The sequence below is a fragment of the Talpa occidentalis genome, unplaced genomic scaffold (assembly GCF_014898055.3).
Source record: "Talpa occidentalis isolate TD23 unplaced genomic scaffold, MPIMG_talOcc4v2.1 talOcc4.17, whole genome shotgun sequence".
NCBI classification, from domain to species: domain Eukaryota; kingdom Metazoa; phylum Chordata; class Mammalia; order Eulipotyphla; family Talpidae; genus Talpa; species Talpa occidentalis.
Genome location: NW_023601754.1, coordinates 29,523,058 through 29,546,620, shown reverse-complemented (window position 1 = coordinate 29,546,620; position 23,563 = coordinate 29,523,058). Strand labels below are relative to the sequence as shown.

The following is a 23,563-nucleotide window of genomic DNA, read 5'->3' as shown; positions in this document are numbered from 1 at the left end:
TCTCCAGGGCTCCAGGCCCTCTGCATTGAATGAGAGCATGGAGTCATGCCAGGGAGTCTTCCGGGGTCAGCCTGGAGGTGGCACTCATCACTTCTCTTCACATCCTGTGGCAGAACGCAAAGGCCACACCAACTCCAAGGGGAATGGAGACATGTAGCCCAGTTGTATTGTGGGAGCAGTCAGGAGTGTAGCGTGGGCCCCATCTCGAGGCTCCCCGAATGCTCCCTGAGAAAATGATTCATTGTGCTGACTTCCTTCTGTCCAATAACATCTCACATGCTTTGGGCGCTCACTGTGAGCCAGGTAGGGTGCAGGCACTCACCATGCATTATTCCAGCTCACCCTCAGAATAGTCTTCCTGGAAGCACACTGTTGCTAGTCCCACTTTACAGTTGAAACATGGAGGTACAGAGAGGGGAAGCAGCTTCTCAGAGCTCACAGAATAGAGCCGAGGCTCTTGACATTTCTGGTATCCTACCAAGAATATGGTGGAAGGCATGAATGAGTCAAGAGGGCAGGCTGCTGTTTGTCACAGCGGGGAATTTAGCAGTGATGCTAATATGGATCTGACCTTGAGAAACTCTTAGTGTCATGGGGAAGCTAATGCAGCAGCACCAGTACTCATGCCACCGGGCAGGGCAGGTTTAATGCCCTGAGATTGCGAGGCAGTGGGACTGCGAGACTGAGAGAGCTGCAAGAAATCAGGGAGGCTTCGTGGGAGAGGTGGCATTCCAGCTGCACCCGAAAGACAAGGTTGGGTTGGGAGAGATCATACTTTGCAAAGACTGCTGCCAGAGCAAAAGCTGGGAACTTGCAAGGAAATGTAGCAACATGCGGTCCTGGAGCACTGGGAGATGGCTCCGGGGCTTCAGTGAAGACAAGGAGGACTGAGAGAGGTACCGTGACCAGAGCAATTACACCTGTAGCGATTGTGTACAGTGGTAGACTGCAACAGATCCCTTTGGCAGAAAGGTTTCCAAAAATTGTTTCCAATATCTGAGCAGGCAAATGAGGACACAGTAGGACATGGATTTAGAAAAGTGAGGGCAGGTCTGATTGGCAGAGACTTTGAAAGCCAGGCTGTGCTCTGGAGAGTAGAGTGAAGGCGGGGCTAAGAGTGTCCAGGCTGCAGATGGGGAGTTTGACTGGGAGGCTACTGTGCAGTCTTAATGCAGACCATAGGAGTGAATCAGGGTGGTGATTGACTGACTAGTGATCGTTGATGTGGACATAGGGCTTATTGTGTGCCTGGCACCATCAGCCTTCACAACCACCACTCAAATTAGGCACCAGGATTAGCCCATTCTAGACAAGAGAACATTGTGGTAAAGCAGGTTCATTGACTTGCTCAAGGCCACCCGGGATCATAAGTGTCCAGATCATGAAACTTCTGTGCACAGGGAGGCCTTGCTCCCTGGTGCAGCCCAACTGCCAAGAACAGGGCTCTTCTGGATCCATTGATTCAGGGGAACCTATGAATATCCTGCAATTTCTCCTGCCAGGCTGTGATTTTTCCTCCTGGCTGCTTAGCATTCATCAACTTTTCAGAGAAATCCAAATCTCAGCAGAGGGTGAGAACCCAGCCTGGTTTTCTAGCTCCCCCAAACTTCCAATTTACCTCTCTTCCCTATAGGATGCTGGTGATGCCCTGACACCCTCCCACAGCCTCACCCCCAATGTCAGTGGCTCACTGGGCATTCTCACCCTGCCTTTCATCCCCAGCACAGGGGACCAGCATGCTCCAGGGAACTGGGCCTTCCTGGACCAGGTAGCTGCCCTTACCTGGGTCCAGAAGAACATCAACCTCTTTGGAGGGGACCCACTCTCCGTGACCATCTTTGGCGAGTCAGCGGGAGCCATTAGTGTTTCTGGCCTTGTGAGTGCTCCTCTTTGGGGCCTGAACTAATCTCAGTGGGGCAGGTTAAAAATACACATGATGAATCCCTGACATCAAATTGGTGCTTTCGAGTTGAACAAACACTCTTAGATCTGTGATCTCCAGAGAGACTCACATTGTGAGTTAGGGGCTCAGTCTCATTTCATGGACTAGAGCTGTCCTGGGAAGTTTAACTGAATCGCCCAAGGTCACATTGTAATAACAGGAGAAAAAAATCATTTATATTTATAAAATTGGAGCCCTGGTATCCAATACCAGAACTGGTAATTACTTGTCTAATAGAAAAACTAAGCTAAAAGCATAAAATAACAAATGATTCATGTAATCATTTTGGTTTTACTTAAAACATAAAATGTACATTCCTTCACCAGTGGTTTGATTTAGGGCCTTGTCATTTCAGTTTGTCGCTGGCTGGAGGGCCAACATGCATTTGCATGCAGAAACCTCCTAAAGAATTCATTGCCCTCAAATTGCAGTTTTAGTTTCTTTCCAGTGAGCATGAACTTCAAGATGCCTAAAAGTAGGCTGTGAAGTGCTCATGGAGTGTTTTATTTCCCTCTGCACACTTTACTCTTACTTGTTCACATCTAATTTGACAGCAGTATTTTTTCACTACTTGCCTTTATCAAGGCTTTGTTTCCCCAAACATTTTTTTTTTCACATGCACACTCCATTCATTCCCATGGTATTTCACCCATTATATAATTACTGTAGTAAGTGTAGCTGAAAAAACAAGTTCGGAAGCAAACACACTTAACTCTTGGCAGGAAATGGATGATAATAGAAATGTACAGAGGTCCTGGAAAATGGCTATAGAGGACACCAGTTAACATATAATCACAGAAATGAGCTACACGAGATGGGTTAAGAGAACTTCTGCTGTGTAGCCCTTGACAAAGTATTTTTTTATATCTTCAAATTAATGCAATAAAGGGATTATAGTAACTCACTTTATATATGTGATGATAGCCACCATTTCATGAGCTCTTATTATTCAAACGAACACTGTACAAAACCTTCTATATTTAAGCTTCTCCTGCTCCTCACAAGTCCAGGAGATAGGTTCAGTTTCAGTATATATGTTCAGTAATAGGTTCTATTTCAGCGTATTGCTCCCCTAAAGGGGATGCTTAGAAGTAATAAGCATCTTGCTTGTGCTTCCCCAGCTAAGAAATGACAGAGCTGGTGCTCATGAACTTCAAGTTTATAAGGAATCAGGACTTGGAGAGGTTCAATAACTTGCCCAAACCCCTTGACAGCTCTAACCCCCAAACCAGATTTTTTTGCCCCCCTCCGAGCTTAGAGCTTCCTAGAAAAGTTTTTTTCCAAAAAGGAATGGGCGGTGTGTGTGATGGGGAGCCAGCCCCATAAATAACTTCGCATCTCCTGTGTTCTCTCTCCAGCTTCTGTCCCCACTGACCACTGGCTTATTCCACAAAGCCATCATGGAGAGTGGAGTGGCCATCATCCCTTACCTGAAGGCTGCTGATGATGCTAGGAGTAAGGATGTAGGTTCACTGTTACCCTTTCCAGTTTGTTCTCAGGAAAGAATTTGATCATCTGTGCATAGACCACGTGCTTCCCTGTACTTGCTAACCATGGTCAAAGAATCTGATGCTGGCCCAGAGAGGCTACCATGGAAGACCTGGTTCAGTAGGAAGTGGGTGCAGCTACATAATGCAATATTGCTGGTGTACATGGCTGTGAGTGCATGTGTGCATATGCATACGTGTGAAAGTGTATGCGTGTGAGTGTTATGAATATCATGTGACTGCATATGCATATGTGTGAATGTGAGTATCTGGGTTTGTGTGTATGTGGGTGTGTGCAAATGTGTGTGTTTTTGTGTGTTTATGCATGTGTGTTTACTTGTGGGTGTGTGCATACATGTGTGTACCGTGATCATTTTTCCACCTTAACTATATCCTTTGCTTATGATATATAACTTAGTCCCCTGTTTATATAAAATTCATCTCCTATACTTACTCTGCTTTACCTCCTAGACTACTATGTTAAGAAAGATTCTGAGGCTATTTGCAGCTCAGTGGGAATAACACTATGACTGATTAATGTTGTCTGGCACAAGATCATGTGGGGAGATAGGACATATACCCAGATATTTGTCATCTGTCGTCTTGTCTTAGCACTCTGCCAGATAGTGAGGACCTGGATCCTGAGGTCTCTATCTTTCATGTCCCAGCATAATGCCTTGGTTATATTAGGCAACCGTAAATGTTTACTTAATGTTTGAGTTAAGGAATATGCTGTTGCAGTTGATGAATATTAAATAAACATTAGACTGTGGAGCCCGGGTATTGTACATTTTAGTGGTGTATTTTCTTAAATATCCTCTAGAAAATACAAACCCCGCACTAAGAACAGAAACAGAAGCAGAGTTATAAGATTGTAAAAATAACCTCAATACACAGGGATTATTGATTTTGGTAACATGATATATCAACTTCTGGTTTGTGCTCATATTTGTTCATTCACCACATGCATATTGAGTTCCCAATGTTTTCTCAGTTCTGCTATGACCTCTGAATTTATAAGTAGAAAACTAGCTCAAGACAACAATAATATATCATGCCAAGTATTTTTAACCTGCAGTCCGTGTGTTCGGAAGGTGCTCCTTGAACTCCTTGTATGCAGATTCTCTGTGTGTCCATTTTCCCAGGGAGAAGGTCTATAGCTTTCATGGACTGCTTAGAGCATCTATGACGCCCAGAAGACTAAGGGCCACCACTTTGAAGGGACAGGATCTGCACATGTGCAAAGTTCAATGTCGGGGTGAGCAGGCATTTTGCAAAGGGCTGGGTAGAGAAGGTGAGGATCCTTGGGCAAGAAGAGTTAAAAGGAGGAAAACTGCAGTGGTTTGAAAGTACCTTTTTTTCAAAACAAATGTCTTTTTCTTTTTTTAAAAGATTGATTTATTTATGCACACAAGAACTGGGGTGTAGGCCAGAGGTGCAGAAGGAGGTGGTGAGAGGATTCACTGGAGACAAAGTGGGGAGCAGAACAGGCAAATCTACTGAAATACATTGCTGAAGGGAGCAGCAGGGAGACAGGAGAGGTCTGCTGCACTATGTGGGTAGCTCCCTGGCCAGGAATCAAACTTGTGCTGCAGAGGCTGCAGATAACTTCACAGTGCTGTGCTCAACCCCTTGTCATTCTGAGAGAAGTAGGAGGTGGGCCAGAATTAGTAGAATTGGCATAGAGATGGAAAAAAAGACTTCTAGGGCTTTCCAGGCTGGGGGTGAAAGAGAGGTTTCAGAGAACTGACAGGCCAAGACTGACTAGAGGCATGCCTCAACTGATAGTTAAGAAGCTTGCAAAGCTATTCCTTACTCTTGGGCCTCCTAACTCCATATAGCAGCCCAGAGTTGAGTTTCTCATCTCCTTGGGGGACTGGTGCCAGACTGGCCTTTCTGGAACCCAGAACCTTGACTCTGTCCCAGCCCACAGACTGCCACAGCACCTCCCCCAGCTCTGACAATTAGCAAAGATGACAAAGAGGTTCAGGTGAGCGAGTATGGAGAACACCAGTCCGTCTGTCCTTGATGGGTACATCCCATTCTAGGCACAAGGTGGTGAGGGGGCAGCAGGCAGAGCAGCCTGTGGCTGGATTAAGTACTCTTTCCAAATTTCACTTTTTTGGAGGTTTTCAGTACCCAGCTGTGACCTGGTCCTTTTCTGGAAATAGTTGCAGATGATTGCAGATGCCTGTGGTTGCAAGGCCTCAGACTCCCCTGCCTTGCTGCAGTGCCTGAGGGCAAAATCGTCTGAGGAGCTGCTCAACATCAGCCAGGTAAAGAGCAGGGGAGGGCTTGGGGCAGGCTGGCCCTTTGAAGGGAGCTGAAGGCAAATCCTACTTCTCTCTTATTTCCTTAGGCTTGAGACTTGGAAAGCTAGGGATTAGTGATTCATAGTAATGCCTGACATTACTATTAAAAAATAATGTCTGCCCATGTAGAAGGCAGAATCCTTATAGGTAATTTAAGGAACTTGATGGGCCAGGGGTGCTGCTTAGCCTGAAGAGCCACTAAAATTCAAAGGTTGTCTGTAGGTCACTGAAGGCATCTCATGGACAGAGATGGGGACCATCCTTGCTCCACACGCTACCAGAAGCTAACATCAAGGTCAAGAGCTCAAAGTTCTGTTAGGAAACCACTTTGAATTTGTATAACCAAGGCCTTCCTAAAAACCCAGTTGTCTGAAAAACAACAGGCTCCATTAGAAGAAAGTGAGACACTCACTCTGGACGTATTCAAGCAGGGTCTACATGACCACTGGCAAATTTCAATCACAGGATGAATCATTGAACTGGATGAGCTTTTATGTCCTTTCCAATCTTGGAGCTTCTGATTGTCCTCGAATCATCAAGGTCATTATCTGTCAGATTTCCATGTTTGTTAGTTATTTGGCATGAGCTGTGCTCACATCCAAAAAATGGGTAACAGTCCTTGATCTGATGTCGCAAGACAGCTGTTTTGTGTCTTCCCTTCTGACCCACTCTCAACATCTTGAAAAACCAGGATGAGAGCCAGGTGTTGCTTCCTCAGACCTAAGAAATATCCAGCTAGATCCAAGGCACATGGACGTCTCAGGACGAGCTTCCCACATCCCCACTAGCCATCCCTCTGCTCCCCACTCTGCCTGTTGCATTTAGTCAGTGATTCCCACACTTGAGCATTCATGAGAATCTCCTGGCAGGCTTGTTAAAACAAGATGGTTGGGCTGCACCCCTGGAGTTCTGGATTCAGGCGGTCTGGGATGGAACCTGAGAATTTGCATTTCTGGTAAGTTTCCTGATGATGATGCTGCCGCCACAAGTCCTGGAGGCCCACTTTGAGAACCACTATGCAAGTCTACTATTTTTCTTAGGTAACTACTGTTCTTACCCAGTTAGAAGATGAGGAAACCAAGGCTCAAAAAAGTTGAGTACCTTTGCTCCAGGGGGCTGGCCCAGGGGCACTCTGCACTGGGATGGCTTATTTTCTTTTCTTACTGCACTTTGACCACTTGCCTCAGCCTGGCTAGGGGTTGGGGACAGTGGAATTTGTAAAGAGAAACAGCTGTCAATTTTTCCCTTCTTATTTCAGAAAACCAAGTCGTTCACTCGAGTGGTTGATGGATTTTTCTTTCCTGAGGAGCCTCTAGATCTAATGACTCAGAAACAATTCCATCCAGTTCCTTCTATCATCGGAGTCAGTAACCATGAGTGTGGCTTTCTGCTGCCCATGGTGAGGATTCTGGTGGTGCTTCTGGTCTCTCCCAATGAGTGAGGTGGTTGTTTGCTTCCACAGATGGGTTCCCCTTAGGTGACACCAAATACTGTGAGGGCTGAGGCCCCTCAGCTAAGTGATCATCTTTTCTCTCTGAGGTGGGTGACAGAGGATGGGAACTGCCATAGCAAGTGGACCCCCATCTCCTTGTAGACGCTTGTGGAAAAATGAGTCCGTAAAATGTTAGAGGATTGGGCCAGAGCTTTGGTCAGAACATCACAAGTGCTTGTTTCAAATAAGCACGATTATAGTTTCAAAGGTGAAATTCATCTAGGTTTGGAAAAGTTCAGCCTTTACCTTTTCTTGTGCACCCTTGGTTGAGGCCTCTGACTCCTGAGAATGTTCTCTAAGATTGTGCAAGTTTGAAATTATGGATTTATGTCATTCATTCAATGAGGATGAACTGAGTACCTACTATGTGCTCTGCGCTCTGGCAAAAACTGAGCTTATGGCGGTGGCCGGGTGACACGGTTCCTGCTTTCTGCTGGTTTACATTCTCAGAGAGAGAGCCAAGTTGAAAAGATGATTCCAGAGAGTGACAAGTGTCAGGAAGAATGTAAACCCAGGAGAATGAGTTGCTTTAGGGAAGAGAAAGCAATCGCTAAAGACTTACCTGAGGAGGGGCCATTGAGCTGAGGCCTGAATGCTAACAGGGAGCCCCACTTTCTTGACCCTCCACGTTCAAAAACAAATTTTCTCAGTGGCCCTCAGCAGAGCGGAGTGCTTAAATTCGCAATGCCATCAAAGCTCATTCAAATTGACAAGCCTCCTTTCAAGCTGGAGAAAGGAGGGTAAGGAACACAGAGGTCTGTCCAGTTCAGGGTTCCTCGGTGGCCTTCTAGAACCAAAACCCCGCATTCATGAGGCTGTAAAGGCACATCTGCCATTATTAATTTGACTGACAGCAATGTTTAGGAGTTAAGTGGGGGTGGGAATTTTTTCCTCCTATTGTAAGAAGGCAATTGAGAACCCCTGTCCAGACCACTGCCACTATCACAGACTGGCCTAAGTAAGCCATTTTAGTGCACTCCGCCTGGGAGGAGGGCAGCCCTTTGAGTAGAATGGTAGGAAATCCTACCACTGTTACTAATTTTGGGTCTGTGCAAGGAAGAAGAAGGTTGGTGCTGCTGATGGCAGCCAACACCCCACAGCACTGTGGCCAGTCCTGTATGCCTTCTACCTGCCGAGTGTTCCCATCTGTGCTGTGACTGGCAAGCAGGCAGTATTAGTCCAGTTTTGAGGCTCAGGGAAACAAAAGTGACTTTTCTAAGTCTCCCAGCTAGTGTGGAAATAGTTGTAGTGTTTATGCACTTAGAATCTGGCTTTAAGTGTGGAGTTCTTGATTTACCTGCTGTGTGACCCTAAGTGAGTTGCCTAACCTCTCTGAACCTCTATCCCTTCATCTGTGAAATAGGGCTGATCTTACTACCTGCCTCACATGTACACACTCAATAACTTGCAAATAGTAAACAATCAGTAAATGTTAGATAATTGGAATTATTCAGGAGACAGAAAGGGAATTGGAGCCTGGTCTGCATAGCTCAAAAGCTTGATTCAGTGCTGATCTTCTGGTCATTACACTCATGGCTGGCTGTGAAGGAAGGAGCAAGACGGGAAGGAAGTCTATGCCCCCAGCATCTCCCAAGAGTGTGGCCTAGTTTGGTCACACTCCCAAACATACACAGACAATTCTTAGTAGTTAGACAAACTATAAATAAGTTGAATGACTGGGGGCTCCCTCAGACTCCAAGCGACAATTATGTTTAAATATCTACAAATTTATTATTTAAAAAAAAATTTCTGCAAGCCAAATGTAGCTATTAGAAACAGTCAGCATAATAAAACCACATCCTGCCCAGGTTAAAAAATAAATAAATTAAATAAATAAATAAATAAATAAATATCTACCCTAGTGATTCATTACCCCAAGATTTCAGACAAAAAATGAACTAGGGACATTCACTTGACAAATGAGTAGTATTTCTACTCCCTCCTGTTTTTAAGCTGCAATGTTGGCCTGGGAAGATCACTTAACAAATAATTACTCGTAGTTCTTACTATGTACCAAGCAGCACTGGTTCTTAACCACCAGCCTCGCAGCCTTACTGGCTGTCTGCCAAGTGCTGGCTTCTCAGAGGCCCTGATTGCAAAGGTCTTTAGAAAGAGAACATCAAACCACTAATTTTGAGATTTGTCTGGTCTCTCTTTGAATTTGGTGTCAAAGTCAAGTTGTGGCCTATATTACTTTGCTAGTGTGGTTCTAACAAAATACCCCAGTATGGGTCACTTCAACAACAGATACTTATTTCCTCAAATTCTGGAGGCCAGAGGCCGGGTTCAACGGCAGCAGGGCTGGTTTCTTCTAAGACCTCCCTCCTCAGCTTTCAGGTGGCTGCCTTCCTGCTGTTTCCTCGCTTGGTCTCCCTCTGTGCTTGCACATACCCGTGTTTCCTTGTGTCCAGACTTCCTTTTTAAAAGGACACCAGTCAGACTTCATTTTAATTTAATCACCTCTTAAAACTATCTCTACATGGGCCTCCCTGGTGGCGCAGCGGGTTGAGTGTGTGCTGTGAAGCTGTCCACAGCCTCTGCAGTGCGAGTTCGATTCCCGGATAGCCAGGGAGATTCCCACATGGCACGGCAGACCTCTCCTGCCTCGCCTGCTACTCCCCTCAGCAGTGTCTTCTGTCCTTCTGCCTGTTCTGCTCCCTGATCTGTCTCTGGTGAATCCCTCCTGTGCCTCTGGCCTGTACCCCAGCTCTTGTATAAAAATAAATAAATCTTTTTAAAAAAGAACAAATACTTTCTTTACATAAGGTTACATTCTGAGATATAAGGGCGGTGGTGAGAACTTCAGCAGAGGAATTTGGGCAGATACAACTCCCCCTGTTGTGTAGCCTCCCCTCAGGGCAACCATTGGGTCCCCAAGATGGCAGGTATGACAGGAAGTCATATTGCTCAAACCACCCTCTGAGGCTGTCCGACCAACCTGTCAGGGGACAGGAGGGGCTCCTGCCCATCCCAGCCACCCTGAGGAAAGACAGGTGCCGGTTTCCCTTCTGACAACCTGAGGTGCTGACAGAGCCCTGGTTTCTCTTCACAGAAGGAATTCCCTGAGATCCTCAGAGGCTCCAACAAATCTCTGGCCATGCACTTGTTACACACACTAATGGTAAGTGGGGCTGGACAGCAGGACCCCCACAGAGACCTGTTCACTTAACAAGCCATGCTGGGTGGTGCTCTGGGTAGGGGCTGGGGCCATGCACTCCTTGCTCTCCTTCCAGCCCTCTCTTCTTCCTCCACCCTCCATCCTCCCCCACCCTCCTTCCTTCCTATAGTCTTTACACAGTAGAGTTCTGCAGTCCCTTAGCCAACCTCTCAACATACAAAGAGCTCTGGAAGTCCAAAGACTTTTTGTAATCACATGGAGGCCAAACCTGACCCAGCTGACATGTAGCCAGTCTCCACCATTCCCACACAGGCATTGTTTTTACTTATTCTATTATTCATAGGTTTCTTTGTGGACATGTTAATGTGGATGTTGGGGTGCTGTCTGGGTCCCCAACCCCCTGAGCATGATACATAATTGGAGCATGTGTTCTGAATTATCTATCTATGATCTGAAAAGTTCTGAATTCTGAACACAACTGGGACGAGGTGCCTGTAGTCAACACAGGCCAAATGAGGCCTGTGCTGGGTTCCAGCCGTGCTGGGAGCATTTTTTCATTAGCTCCCTGAACAGATGGAGCCTAGGCACGGGGATGTAGAGATGGATTCCTTTCCTCCTTTCTCTCTCGTCATGCACATTTATTCAGGTATATTCCATGCAGGTTTGTCTCAGTCATTTATTCATTCAACAAATGTTCATTGAAAGTCCTCATGCTTCGGTCCTTCCCAAGGTCCCGAGGAACTGGTGGACTGTCAAGGTGGATGGACACGGCCATCCATGTCTGTGGACTAGAGTAATGACTGTCTGACGCCCTGTGGGGCTCACAGTGGGAGCAGCCAGTTCAAGTTAGGTTTCCCTGGCTGGCAAAGGAGCAGGGTGAGGGGAGCTGTAGGAACGGAGAAGACAAATCTGGACCAGAGGCTTCAAAGAGATCAGCGGGAGGACTTGGCTGCAGCAAGGGAGGGTGGACATAGCTGTTACAATACAGAAAGAAAATGAAGCTGACCTCAGGGGCAGGGACGTTGTTTGATTTTCATTTTAGAAAGAGCCCTGTGGTTGCAAAGTGGGGCAGACTGAATGCAGGGGATCCCTCAAGCCTGAAGGCTTACAGGGGGTATTTGGTAGTCGTGGCTGCCTGTTGATAAGAGTTGCTGAAAAGGTTTGAAAAATATTTAAAATACAAATCGGACAGTGGAATCTCTCAGGCTAGATTGGAAATGGGCTCATGGGAGGTCTTGCCTTAGAGAAAGGGAGCATTTGAGCAGGTGTACATGTCCAGAGGGAAGGTGTCAAACCAGATCACCAGACTAGGAAGCAGCCTGTGTAGGAAGGTGCCGGGGGACTGGAAGGGCATGCGGTCTCTCCTGGGGTACAGGAGCACACCAGGTGCTGCCTTTCAAACGGTATAACTGTTCCTCTGATGACATCATTTTATTGTAACATTGATGAGAAAAAAATATGTTCCAGCCAGGGCCACTATTTTCATGGCGTTTGCATGTCCTGTGTGGGCTCTCTCCAGGGGGTCTGATTCCCTCCCACTTCCCAAAGATGTACACGCTAGGTTCCCTGGCGTGACTCAGTTGTCCAGTCAGAGTGAGTGTGGTGTGGGTGTGACTGTTCTGCGACACAAGGGCATCCTGTTCAGGACTCCCACTTTATGCCTTGAGCTGCCAGGGCGGGCTCTAACCACCCAAGATGCTGAACTGGAACAAGTGTCTTGGGAAATGAATGAATGAATACAAATTATTACTTAAGATTAGAAGAGTTTGCAGTCTTTATTTAGAAGTTTGGGGATGTTTTTGTGACCAGAGTAAGAAGTTAACTCCTGTCATACCAATTGGCCTCTGGTTAAATTTGTTTTCTTGATGCTGTTTGTAGCTTGTAACTTCAAAGAACTGCTGGGTAAAGGAAGACTCACTGTGTTGTCTGTTGGTGTTGACCTGGGTCTCCTGTGACCACGACTCTTTACAGAACATCCCCACCCAGTATATGTACCTTGTGGCTCAAGAATACTTCCACAACAAGCAGTATCCACTTGAAATATGAAATTCTTTTCTGGACTTGCTCGGAGACGTGTTCTTTGTGGTCCCTGCACTGATCACAGCTCGAAATCACAGAGGTGAGTCTGAGTAGCCTACTGCTGGCCCAGGGCCACAGCCCCGCTGGAGGAGCCTGTTGCTGGCTGACCAGCCTGTTCTGCCCTTCCGTTCCCTCACTGACAGGGGCTCCCACTGGTGTCTGGGATATCACCTGCATGCTGACTTTGCATCTGCCTGTCTTCCAGAGTTTAGGAATGCTGATGAGTTCTTGCTGTTTCTGTTCCTTCCCTTCTTCAGAATCATGTAGAAAATTCCTACTTCCTCATAACTTTCTGGGACTATTCCCCAGATTCCCTTTGGAAGTATCTTCCCAGATATCTTTTTTTTTTAAGATTTATTTATTTATTTATTTGTTCATTTATTCATTTATTTATTTATGTAAGCACTGGGTACAATTAGAAACATGGGAGGGTGAGAGGCTTCACCAGAGCCAGAGCAGGGAACAGAACAGGCAGACCGACGAAATACACTGCTGAGGGAGCAGGAGGGAGCAGCGGGCGGCAGGAGAGGTCTGCACGCTATGTGGGAACCTCACTGGTGGCCGGGGATCAAACCAGCACTGCAGAGGCTGCGGACAGCTTCGCAGCCCAGCACTCAACTGGGGAGGCCCCCCAGATATCTTGATTATAATTAGTGCGCTCAGAAAGAGATTACTTATGGGACACAAGCTCCCTCCCTCCTCCCTTCCTTCCTTCCTGCCTGCCTGCCTTCCCTTCCCCCTGCCTCTCCCCTTTCTCCTCCCCCTGTCCTCCACCACCTCCTTCCTTTCCTCCTCTCTTCTCCTCCCTCCCCTCCCCTCCCTGCTCCTCTCCTCCTCTCCTCTTCTCTCCTCTCCTCTTCCCTCCTTTCCCTTTCCAATCTCCCCCATCTCCCTTTCCTTTGATTTCCAGAAATGTCATTAAGGTTCTGCTTTGTACTTGGCACCATTCTAGGTCCTGGAGATAGACCACTGAGCAAAATAATGAAACTCACATTCTAGCTGGGAAGACTGATAACATACAAGTATAATATATTTGTTAGCTTGTTAAATGGTAATAAGTGCATTAGAGTAAAATCGAGCATAAATATTGCTAAACAAGCAAACAATAGCAGCCACAAGAAGGAATAATAAATAATGGGGAGGAAGTAAAATTCAGAATTGCCACATGGCAATATTCAACATCTCTGGTTTTCAACAAACTTTGCTAAGAAACAAGAAAGTAGAACCCAACAAGCAGCAAAAAAAAAAAAAAAAAGAAAGAAAGAAATAGTCCCTCAGGAAATCCAGACATTGGTCTTACTTTAAATATGTTTAAAGAAACCATGTACAAAAAAAATAAACTAAAGGAAACCATAGAGAATAACAGTGAAGAGAATGTATAAAATTATAAAAATAGGGGCCTCCCTGGTGGTGCAATGGGTTAAGCATAGCACTATGAATCTATCCACAGCCACTGTAGCACAGGTTCAGTCCTGGCTGGCCAGGGAGCTGACCCACATGGCACAGCAGACCTCTCCTGTCACGCCTGCTGCTCCCCTCAGCAGTGTATTTCAGTAGATCTGCCTGTTCTGCTCCCTGCTCTGTCTTTGGTGAATCCTCTCACCCTCTGCATCTGTGGTCTGTACCCCAGCTCTTGTATGCATAAATAAATAAATAGATAAATCTTTTTAAAAACTATAAAAAAATAACAAAATAGAAAATCTGGAGTTGAAAAGTACAGTAACTGAAAGGACAAGTTTATTAGAGGGGATCACTGGCAGATTTGAGCTTGGAAAAGGAAGAACTAGAGAATCTGAAGATAAATCCATTGATGGTTATCCAAACCAAGGACCAAAAAGAAAAAGGAATGAAGGAAAATTAACAGAGGCTAAGAAGTTCATGGGACACCAGCAAGTACCCCAAGTAGTTCCAGAAAGAGGGGAGAGAAAAGGCAAACATTCTTTTGAAGAAATAATGATAAAAATATTCCAAATTATGACAAAGGATAAATTTTCATATCCAGTATCTCTATGAATATCAATTAGAAGAAACTCAGAGATCCATCAGAAACAAATTATATCTAAATAACCAAAATCAGAGAAAAGGGAAAATTCATAAAAGCAGTAAGAAAGAAGGTATAATCATGTAAAAAAAAAATCTAATAAAATCAACAGCTGATGTCTCATCAGAAGCTATGGCAGCTAGAAGTCAGCAGGATGACATATTCAAAGTGTTGAAAGAAAAAGCTTGTCAGTCAAGAGTTATATATCTGTCAAAACTATACTTCAGATATGAAAGGGAAATTAAGACATTCCCAGACAAATGCAAAGAGTTTGCTATTTGTAAGCCTAACAAGTAATTCTAAAGTCCTTCAGTCTGGAATTGAGAGGACATTACATATTACCACAAATCCACAAGCAGAAGAAATATATATCAGCAAAGGTAACCATCCTTATTTATCATATGAAAGTCAATATTAATGTATTTTTGGTTTCTAATTTTTTTCCCTGTATGATTTAAAAGACAACTGCTTAACTCCATACAGCCGATAAGGAACTGATCACAGATATACAAAAAACTCACACAACTCAACAAAAACAAAGTAAAAAATCCAGTCAAGAAATGGGCAGAAAAGAATCTCCCTGGTGGCGCAAGGGGTTAAGCACCACACTGCGAGGCAATCCACAGCCTCTGCAGCACAAGTTTGATCCCTGGGCGTCCAGGGAGAAACCCACATGGCACAGCAGACCTCTCCTGACTCACCCACTGCTCCCCTCAGCAGTGTATTTCGGTGGATCTGCCTGTTCTGCTCCCCACTCTGTCTCTGGTGAATCCTCTCACCCCCCACACCTCTGACCTGTACCCCAGCTCTTGTATGCATAATAAATAAATCTTTTTAAAAAAGAAAGAAAGAAATGGGCAGAAGAACTTAAAAGAAACTTCTCCAAAGAGGAAATGCATATGGCCAACAGGCATATGAAAAAATGTTCAACATCCCTTATAATCAGGGAAATGCAAATCAAAACTTCAATGAGATACCACCTTACACCAGTAAGAAAGGCACATATCAAAAAATCTAGCAACAACAAATGTTGGCAAAAATGTGGTGAATTCTTTGCATATCTTTGTGATCAGTCCCTTATCAGTTGTATGGAGTGCAAAGATTTTTTCCCTATCAGTGGGGTGTCTCGTTGTTTTGGTTAATGTCTCTTTTCCTGTACAGAAGCTTTTCAGTTTGAGGTAATCCCCAGTGTTTATCTTTTCCTCGACATTCTTTGCTTTGGGTGATGAGTCTTTAAATATGTTTTTGAGATGTAATGCCTTGTAGTGTTTTACCTATATTTTCTTCTGTATATTTTATGGTTTCAGGTCTTATGTACAGTTCTTTTATCCATCTTGAGTTGATTTTTGTGCACAGTGAGAGGTAGTAGTCTAGTTTCATTTTTTTTTTTTTGCATGTGGAGGTCCAGTTTTCCCAGCACCATTTATTGAACAAACTGTCTGTGTTCCATTGCATATTCTTTGTTCCTTTGTCAAAGATCAGTTGTCCAGATAAGTGTGGCTTTATGTCTGGGCTCTCTATTCGGTTTCATTGGTCTGTGTGTCTGTTTTTGTTCCAATACCAAACTTTTAATTATTATGGCTTTGTATTATAGCTTGAAGCTTGGAAGTGTGATACTGCCTCTCTCCTTTGTTTTCATCAGTAGGGCTTTGGCTATTCATGGTTTTTTGTGGTTCTATATGAATTTCATTAGTATTTGTTCTATTTCTTTGAAGTATGTCATTGAGATTTTATTGGAATAGCATTGAATCTGTATACTGCTTTTGGTAGGATGGCCATTTTAATAATGTTAATTCTTCCAATCCATGAGCAGGGGCAAACATAAAAAATAAGATACAAAACCCTGATTAATGGAGAACAGATAAATACTGTGGCTAATTCTACTCTATAATAGATCATCTCTTCATCGCTCCTGCTTCCTTGTAGAGCAGGCCTATACTGAGAATGTCCTTCAGAGTGTGAAATTGCCCTGTGGTGTTGTGCAGCAAGTCAAGATTATTTTATGGATGTAGTCATCTATCCTGACTGTTTACTTGCTCTGATAGACTTTGCTCTATTGAGAAAAATCATCACCATTATTTTGCATGAGACAGTATTTAGCCAAGTGCCTTTAAAATGTACTTGTCACTTGCCTTTTGATTTTAAGCAAAAGTCTAAATGTGAAAGTTTAAGTGAAACTGAGGTGGTAGAAATTTAAAGAAACAACAATTTTGGTTATCACATACACTTTGCATATAACTTTGCTGTTATGAGAAGGCCAGTTATACTGATAGAGCCCTTGCATGGAAGAAACCCACAAGTCACTCTTCTAAATTATTCTTTTGTTTCTGTTTCTAAAATTCCAAACACTTGCCTCATTGATTTAAGTATCCCCTGAAATGTGTAACTGCAAAAACATTTTGAAAATTAAAATGCTTATATTCTTTTAGCCATCCATTACTACTGAGGTGTTAAAATAATTTATTCCATTATATTAATGATTTTTGATGCATCAAAAGATAATTTGCCATGTAATTTTATTAAACCTGAAACTGTAGCATATTTTCTTGATAATACCATTAATATATCAAGAGTAAATAAAATGTTCAGTGGTAGGCACATTAAAAAAAAAGATTATGGTGGAAAAGGAATTCTCCTACACTGCTGGTGGGGGTGCACACTGGTCCAACCACTATGGAAAGCTGTATGGAGGTTCCTCAGACTACTAAAAATGGAGCTACCGTATGACCCAGCAATTCCACTCCTAGGAATCTACCCAAAGGACACAAAAACACTGATTCAAAAGGGTACCTGTACCCCTATGTTTATTGCAGCACTATTTATAATAGGTAAAACCTGGAAACAACCCAAATGCCCAAAAATAGATGACTGGATCAAGAAGATGTGGCATATATACATAATCGAATACTCTTCAGCAATCAAAAAATATAAACTAATGCCACTCGCAGCAACATGGATGGAGCTAGAAGAAATTATGCTCAGTGAAATAAGTCAGAAGGAATAAGAAAAATATCAGATGGTTTCACTTTTAGGAGGAATATAGGGGAACCAAATAAGCCATCAGGGGAAAAAATAATAACAATACAAAACAAAACAAAAACAAACAAACAGACAATTATAAACCAGGGACATCTTGCAGGGGAGGGAGAGGGATCAAAGGAGGGAGGGAGGAGCAAAGGGGGCTGTGGTGATGGTGCAAGGGTGAATTGGTGGTGGAAATTCTATGGGGACTACACCAGAGTAAAGAAATCAAACATCATTTAAAAATGAACAATGATGTAAAATATATACAAATTTAAAAAAAAAGTAATAAAAAAGACAACTGCTTAAAGCAATAATCATGAATCTAAGTTATTAATACAAAATATATAAAGATGCAATTTGTGATAATAAAGGGGACAGAGCTACATGGGGGGAGTTTTTGTGTACTATAGAAACTAAGTTGGTATTAATTTAAACTAGATTATTATAAATTTAGATGTGAATTATCATCCCAGCAACCACTTAGCAAACAAAAAAACCAAAATAACCTATGAAATACATGGTTAAAAAACAAAAGGAGAATCAAAATGGTACACTAGAAAACATTTTCTAACACAAAGGAAGGCAGTGATGGAGGGACTGATGAACAAAAAGAGATGACATACAGAAAACAAATAGCAAAAAGAAATAGTATTTTATCAGTAATTACAAGTAAATGAACTAAACTCCCAAAAGGCAGGATGAATGATTTTAAAAACAGAATCCAACTATCTGCTATCTACAACAGACTGACTTTAGAACCAAAGATATAAATATGTTGGAAGAGAAATAATGGAAAAAGATACTCCATTTAAACAATAACCAAGAGAATTGGTGTGGCTATATTGCTATCAGACAAATAGACTTTAAGATAAAAGTGAATCCATCAGAAGTTATACCAATTATAAGCCCTTCTGCCCCTTACAAAGCCATCCAAAATATATGAAGCAGAAGCTGAAAGAATTGAGTTAGTTAATGGTGAAAGATTAAATGATTTCCCTCTATAATCAGAAACAAGATAAAGTTATCTTCCCTCACCACATCTATTCTAGCCAGGGCACTTAGATAAGAAAAAGAAAGAAAAAGGATTCCAAATTGGAAAGAAAGAAGTGAAACTTCCTATGCTCACAGATGACTTGATCTTATATGTAGAAAACTAAAGATTCCACAAAAGAACTATGAAAGCTAATAAATAAATTCAGCAAATGTTCAAGATTCAAGATCGATACACAAAAATCAATTGCATTTCTACACACTAACAACGAACTGTTCAAAAATTAAATTAAGGAAGCAACTCCATTTTGAAGAGCATCAAAAAGAATAAAACACTTGGGAATAAATATAACCAAAGAGGTACAGTATTGTACACTGAAAACTATAAAATACTGTTGATAAAAATTTTTTAAATTAATGGGGATACATCCTGTGATCATGGAGATTTACTATTGTTAAAATGGCAATGCTACAATTCCTATCAAAATACCAATTTCCTTTTTTGTAAAAGTGGGCAAACTGATACTAAAATTCATACAGAATTTCAAGGAATGTAGAATAACCAAAATAATCTTGAAAAAGAATAAATTTGGAGGACTTATGCTTCCTGACTTCAGAAATCCCTCAATACAAAGAGAGCTGAAGGGTGCACAGTGTCTTGGAAGCAGGGAGTAACTTCGTTCTGTTTGTCTTGGGCGAGTTGAACCAGGGTCAAAGTGTGGAAGTCACCAGGCCAAAGATCTTGGCTCAGTATGAAAGGTTTTTTGAAAAGTAGAAGTGTTGCCCTCTCAGGCTGCCTCAAGAGGTAGTGTGCGTGTGCAAAGGGGGGAAGAGGGAAGTTAGTTTGGTTCTAGTTGCCTCCTGTCTCTAGGCTGTCCCTCCTATGGCTCTGTGAATCCAGAACTAGAAGTGGGGGGGTTGTGGAGAGGGGCTAAAGGAATGGTGAGGACAGCCTGTGCTTCACCCTACACACCTGCCTGCCTGCCACAGTCTCTTCCCTACTTTTCTGCAGATGTCGGTGCACCTGTCTACTTCTATGAGTTTCAGCACCGACCCGAGTGTTTCCAGGACTCAAGGCCGGCTTTCGTCAAAGCTGATCACACTGATGAAATCAGATTTGTCCTTGGAGGTGCCTTCCTGAAGGGTGACATTGTCATGTTTGGTAAGGAACTAGCCTTGGGCTCCTGCTCTTGCAAGTACTCAAGTTTGGGGTGAGCTGGGAGAAGACACAGGGATTTGTTAGCACGAAGCCCCTCAGCCACACCAGTACTATGGCTGGTGAGCTGGCATTTACTCTAAGCTCTAGAGACACAACCTTGCCCTGGAAAATGCACCATTCATATTTTCAGAAACCAAGATGAAAAAGGGTAGCCAACACTTATTTGATGAGTGTTTGTTTTTTTTTTTTTAATTTTATATATTTTTATATCATTTTTCATTTTTGCACAATGTATGCATTTTCATCTTGGTTATAGTCCCCATAAAATTCCCTCCACCCTTGTTTTGATCCTACTCCCTTCTCCCCCACGGTAGTGTGTCTCTGGTTTATAGTTGCCGTTGATTTTGATTTTTACTTTATTATAATTAGTCTTTTTCCTGATCCCTTATTTGGGTCTTCTAAATTCTTTGTCTTTGTACTGAAGTCTGTTGGGTGGACACTTGGGGGCACTCAGGCAATCTCATTTGTTTGCAAATTAGAACCTCTTTCTTTTCTCTGATTGCTCTTCTCTCTACCTTTCTGGAGCTTCCATAAGGCTACATCCTCCTCCCTCCCCCAGGGCTTTGAAAGGCAACAACCAGATTTTTCACATCTAATGTAAATAACTGTGAACTCTTACTGTAATGTTCACTCATTTATTCTTGAATTTATGGCATGTTCACTGCCTAAATGATAAACCAATCTGATGAGGTTATCAATAGAAAAAGCAATAGCAACAGCACACAGGAGCTATCACTGGAATGTTTGCACAATACAGGCTCTTAACTAGTTGATGTTGGCCTCAATGATGAGGATGGAATCACTCATATAGGTGTGCTTTGCACTGTGGTTTAGTCATTTTTTTCATTTATTCATTCTCGTCTAATAATACAGATAATAACAGAACTGTCTCCTAGGTTTTCATAAGGATTAAATGAAGCAATTTCCATAAACCACATGGAAGGTGCTCACTAAATGTTACTGTTATTATTGCTCAGCATCCCATAGTGAAACTTGACTATGTTATGGGCACATGGATTCCCCAAAAGAGAAAAAATAAATGAACATCAGTATCAAAAGGTTAAATCTGAGAGCTAAAGCACTCCTGAAACCAATGAGAAAAGAACAACCCAGTCAAAAACTGGGTAACACATAGAAATAGACAGTGTTGGGAAAGGAAACACAGCTGACTTTTAAATATGAAAATCCATTCAGCTTCATTCATGACATGAGGATGGCAAACTAACCTTGATCGAGGAATCCATTTTCATCGATCAAGGTTGAGGACAACATATTTTACATAATGTTGTTGAGCAGGTGTGAGGGAATGGACCACCTCATATATTAATAAAAAACTCAGCATTTATCATGCCTATAGCCTTTATCCTGGTGATTCAACTACTGGGATTTTTCAGAGTGCAATTATGCATCCACATGTGCAAAAATACATGTGCACATTAAAGCTTTGCTTTTACCAGCAGAATTCTGGACACAAAGTAAAGCTCAATAAAGTACTAAATATATAAATTACATATTTATACATAATTAGCTATAAACATTTATTGTATATTTATAAGTCATAATAAAAAGAAGTTTTATAGGTGCCACTATGGATCTATCTTCCAGATAGAATTCTAGTAAAAAGAGAAAGTAGGTTTCCATTGTAGTACCAAGTGTGTAAAAAGGTGTCCGCTTAAACCCTTGTACTTGTCTTGGCTGTCTTCAGAGGGCGCCCAAGAAGCTTTTAGCAGTGGGGCTTGGTAACAAGGAGGACATGGAAGGGAGACTAATTTTCATTAGACATGCTTTCTGCATTTTGGATTTTGTACTTTGAGCAAGTATTGCTTTTTCAAATAAAGAGATATATTAAGGGCCTCCCCTTAGTATATTAAGGAGTTAAGTCTCAGCACTACCACTGTGATGCAACTGCCTGAGTTGGATCCCCCGCCAAGGAGCTACCAACATAGCGCAGCAGACCTCTCCTGTCTCCTCGCTGCTCCCCTCAGCAGTGTGTGTTTCAGTAGATCTGCCTGTTCTGCTCCCCACTCTGTCTCTGGTGAATCCTCTCTTCCCCATACCTCTGGCCTGTACCCCAGTTCTTCTATGAAAAAAATAAATACAATCTTTAAAAAAGAAAAAGAAATATATTAAGTAGTTTGGCATGTGTGAGAGAGAGAGAAGAGGGAATGAGATTAGCTCGGTCCCTCTGGAATTTGCAGCCTACTGAGAGGGACTGTCCAGCACTGGGTGGACGGGAATGACATGTGCTTAGTCTCCTCCTTTTGGGAGTCATGATTCCTTGGACAAGTTGAAATTGCTCTGAGCATGCTACTTGTAATAATATAGATAAATCTTGTAAACACATTGTTGCTCAGTTTAAATAAGGAATAAAGACAGGCAACACTAATCTATGCTGTTGGAGGTAGAACAGATGACCAATGTGGGAGTGGGCGGGGAGTGGCGTGAGAGAGGTTTATGGGATTCTTGATACCGATGTTCCGTTTCTTGGTTACACTGGTGTGTTCAATTTGTGGAAAATCAGCTATGGCCTTCTGATACATTGTATGTAATGTATGTTACTCTTCAATAAAAATTTCAGAAATGAAATGAGATTTCTATATATAAAAAAAGAAATTGCTCTGAGCAGTATCTGAGCCTCGGCACCCAAAATGTGTACAATAACTTAGCTGGCTGGCTAGGATCCAAGAGGAGGGGAGGTGTAAAAGTGAGTCCTCAAACGGGAGGCCCCTTGAACTTCTGGTGAATCGTTGTGAAACAGCTTTTGTGATTATCTCCTTCAGAAGGAGCCACTGAGGAGGAGAAATTGCTGAGCAGGACCATGATGAGCTACTGGGCTAACTTTGCTCGGACAGGGTAAATAAACCTCCCAGCCTCCCCCACACTGGGTGTTTGAAGATGAAAATCTCATCTGTACCTATTCTCACTTGCAGGGACCCTAACGGGATAGGCCTGCCTCTGTGGCCCAGCTACAACTACAGAGAACAGTACTTGCAGCTGAACTTGAACCTGAGCGTGGGAGAGCGACTCAAAGAGCCCAAGGTTCAGTTCTGGACAGAAGCCCTCCCCCTGATAATGTCCACTTCTGGAAGGGTCCTCAGCTCTCTTCCATCCTTAATTTTCCCTTCTCTGCTCCTGCCTTTCTCTTTCTCTTTTGTTCCATGAGAAGTTGTCTTTGTGGATTTGGGTTCTCCTCCTCCCGCAATTTCCCCTGTAATCATTAGCTTCACTCTGTGTTTCGCTGCTTTCTGTGGGGATCTTCACGGAGTCAGCATCTTTTGTTGATGTTTTATAGACTTGGAGATGATCCCCAGGGAATTCTTTTCAACATCAAAAAATGCAATTTGTCTTGGAAGCCTACCTTATTTCATAGGGGGAGGGCTGGCCTATTAATTGCCATAATAACCATCTCCTTACTCTTATGAAATAAAATCAGAATGTAAAATGTGTACAGGGGACAGCCTTTGCCTCAGTGCTGAAAATTCTCCCTTCACCCCTAGAATCCCAGAGCTAGTAGAGTTTGTATTAGAGAAGCAATCTACGTGTGTTGCCTCAAATATGAACCCGCCAACTGCAGCCCAGGTGGGTTTCAGCCACAAGTCAAGCATCCATGTCCTAAGCATCACTGGCTTGGACTGGGTTTCTTCTCTGACTCTGGGGATACATGGAAGAAGAGGGCATGCTGGAGAGCCCCCTTCTCAGCCACGGAAGCCAGATGTCATGCACTGTCAGGAACCCAGAAGTCAGACCCCAGCAGCAAGGTCAGGTCAAGGACAGCAAGTATTAGTTCATGACTGATGGGGATCCAGGGACCCTCAAATGTTTACACTCTAAAGGGGCCCAGCCATCCATGCACACAAAG

At 43.1% G+C, this 23,563-nt stretch overlaps 1 pseudogene; it reads left to right on the top strand.

Annotated features, from left to right (window-relative positions):
• LOC119250336 (carboxylesterase 5A-like) overlaps nucleotides 1-23,144 on the top strand; it is a 27,209-nt pseudogene extending 4,065 nt beyond the window's left edge.
• Nucleotides 23,145-23,563: the final 419 nt, after the last annotated feature.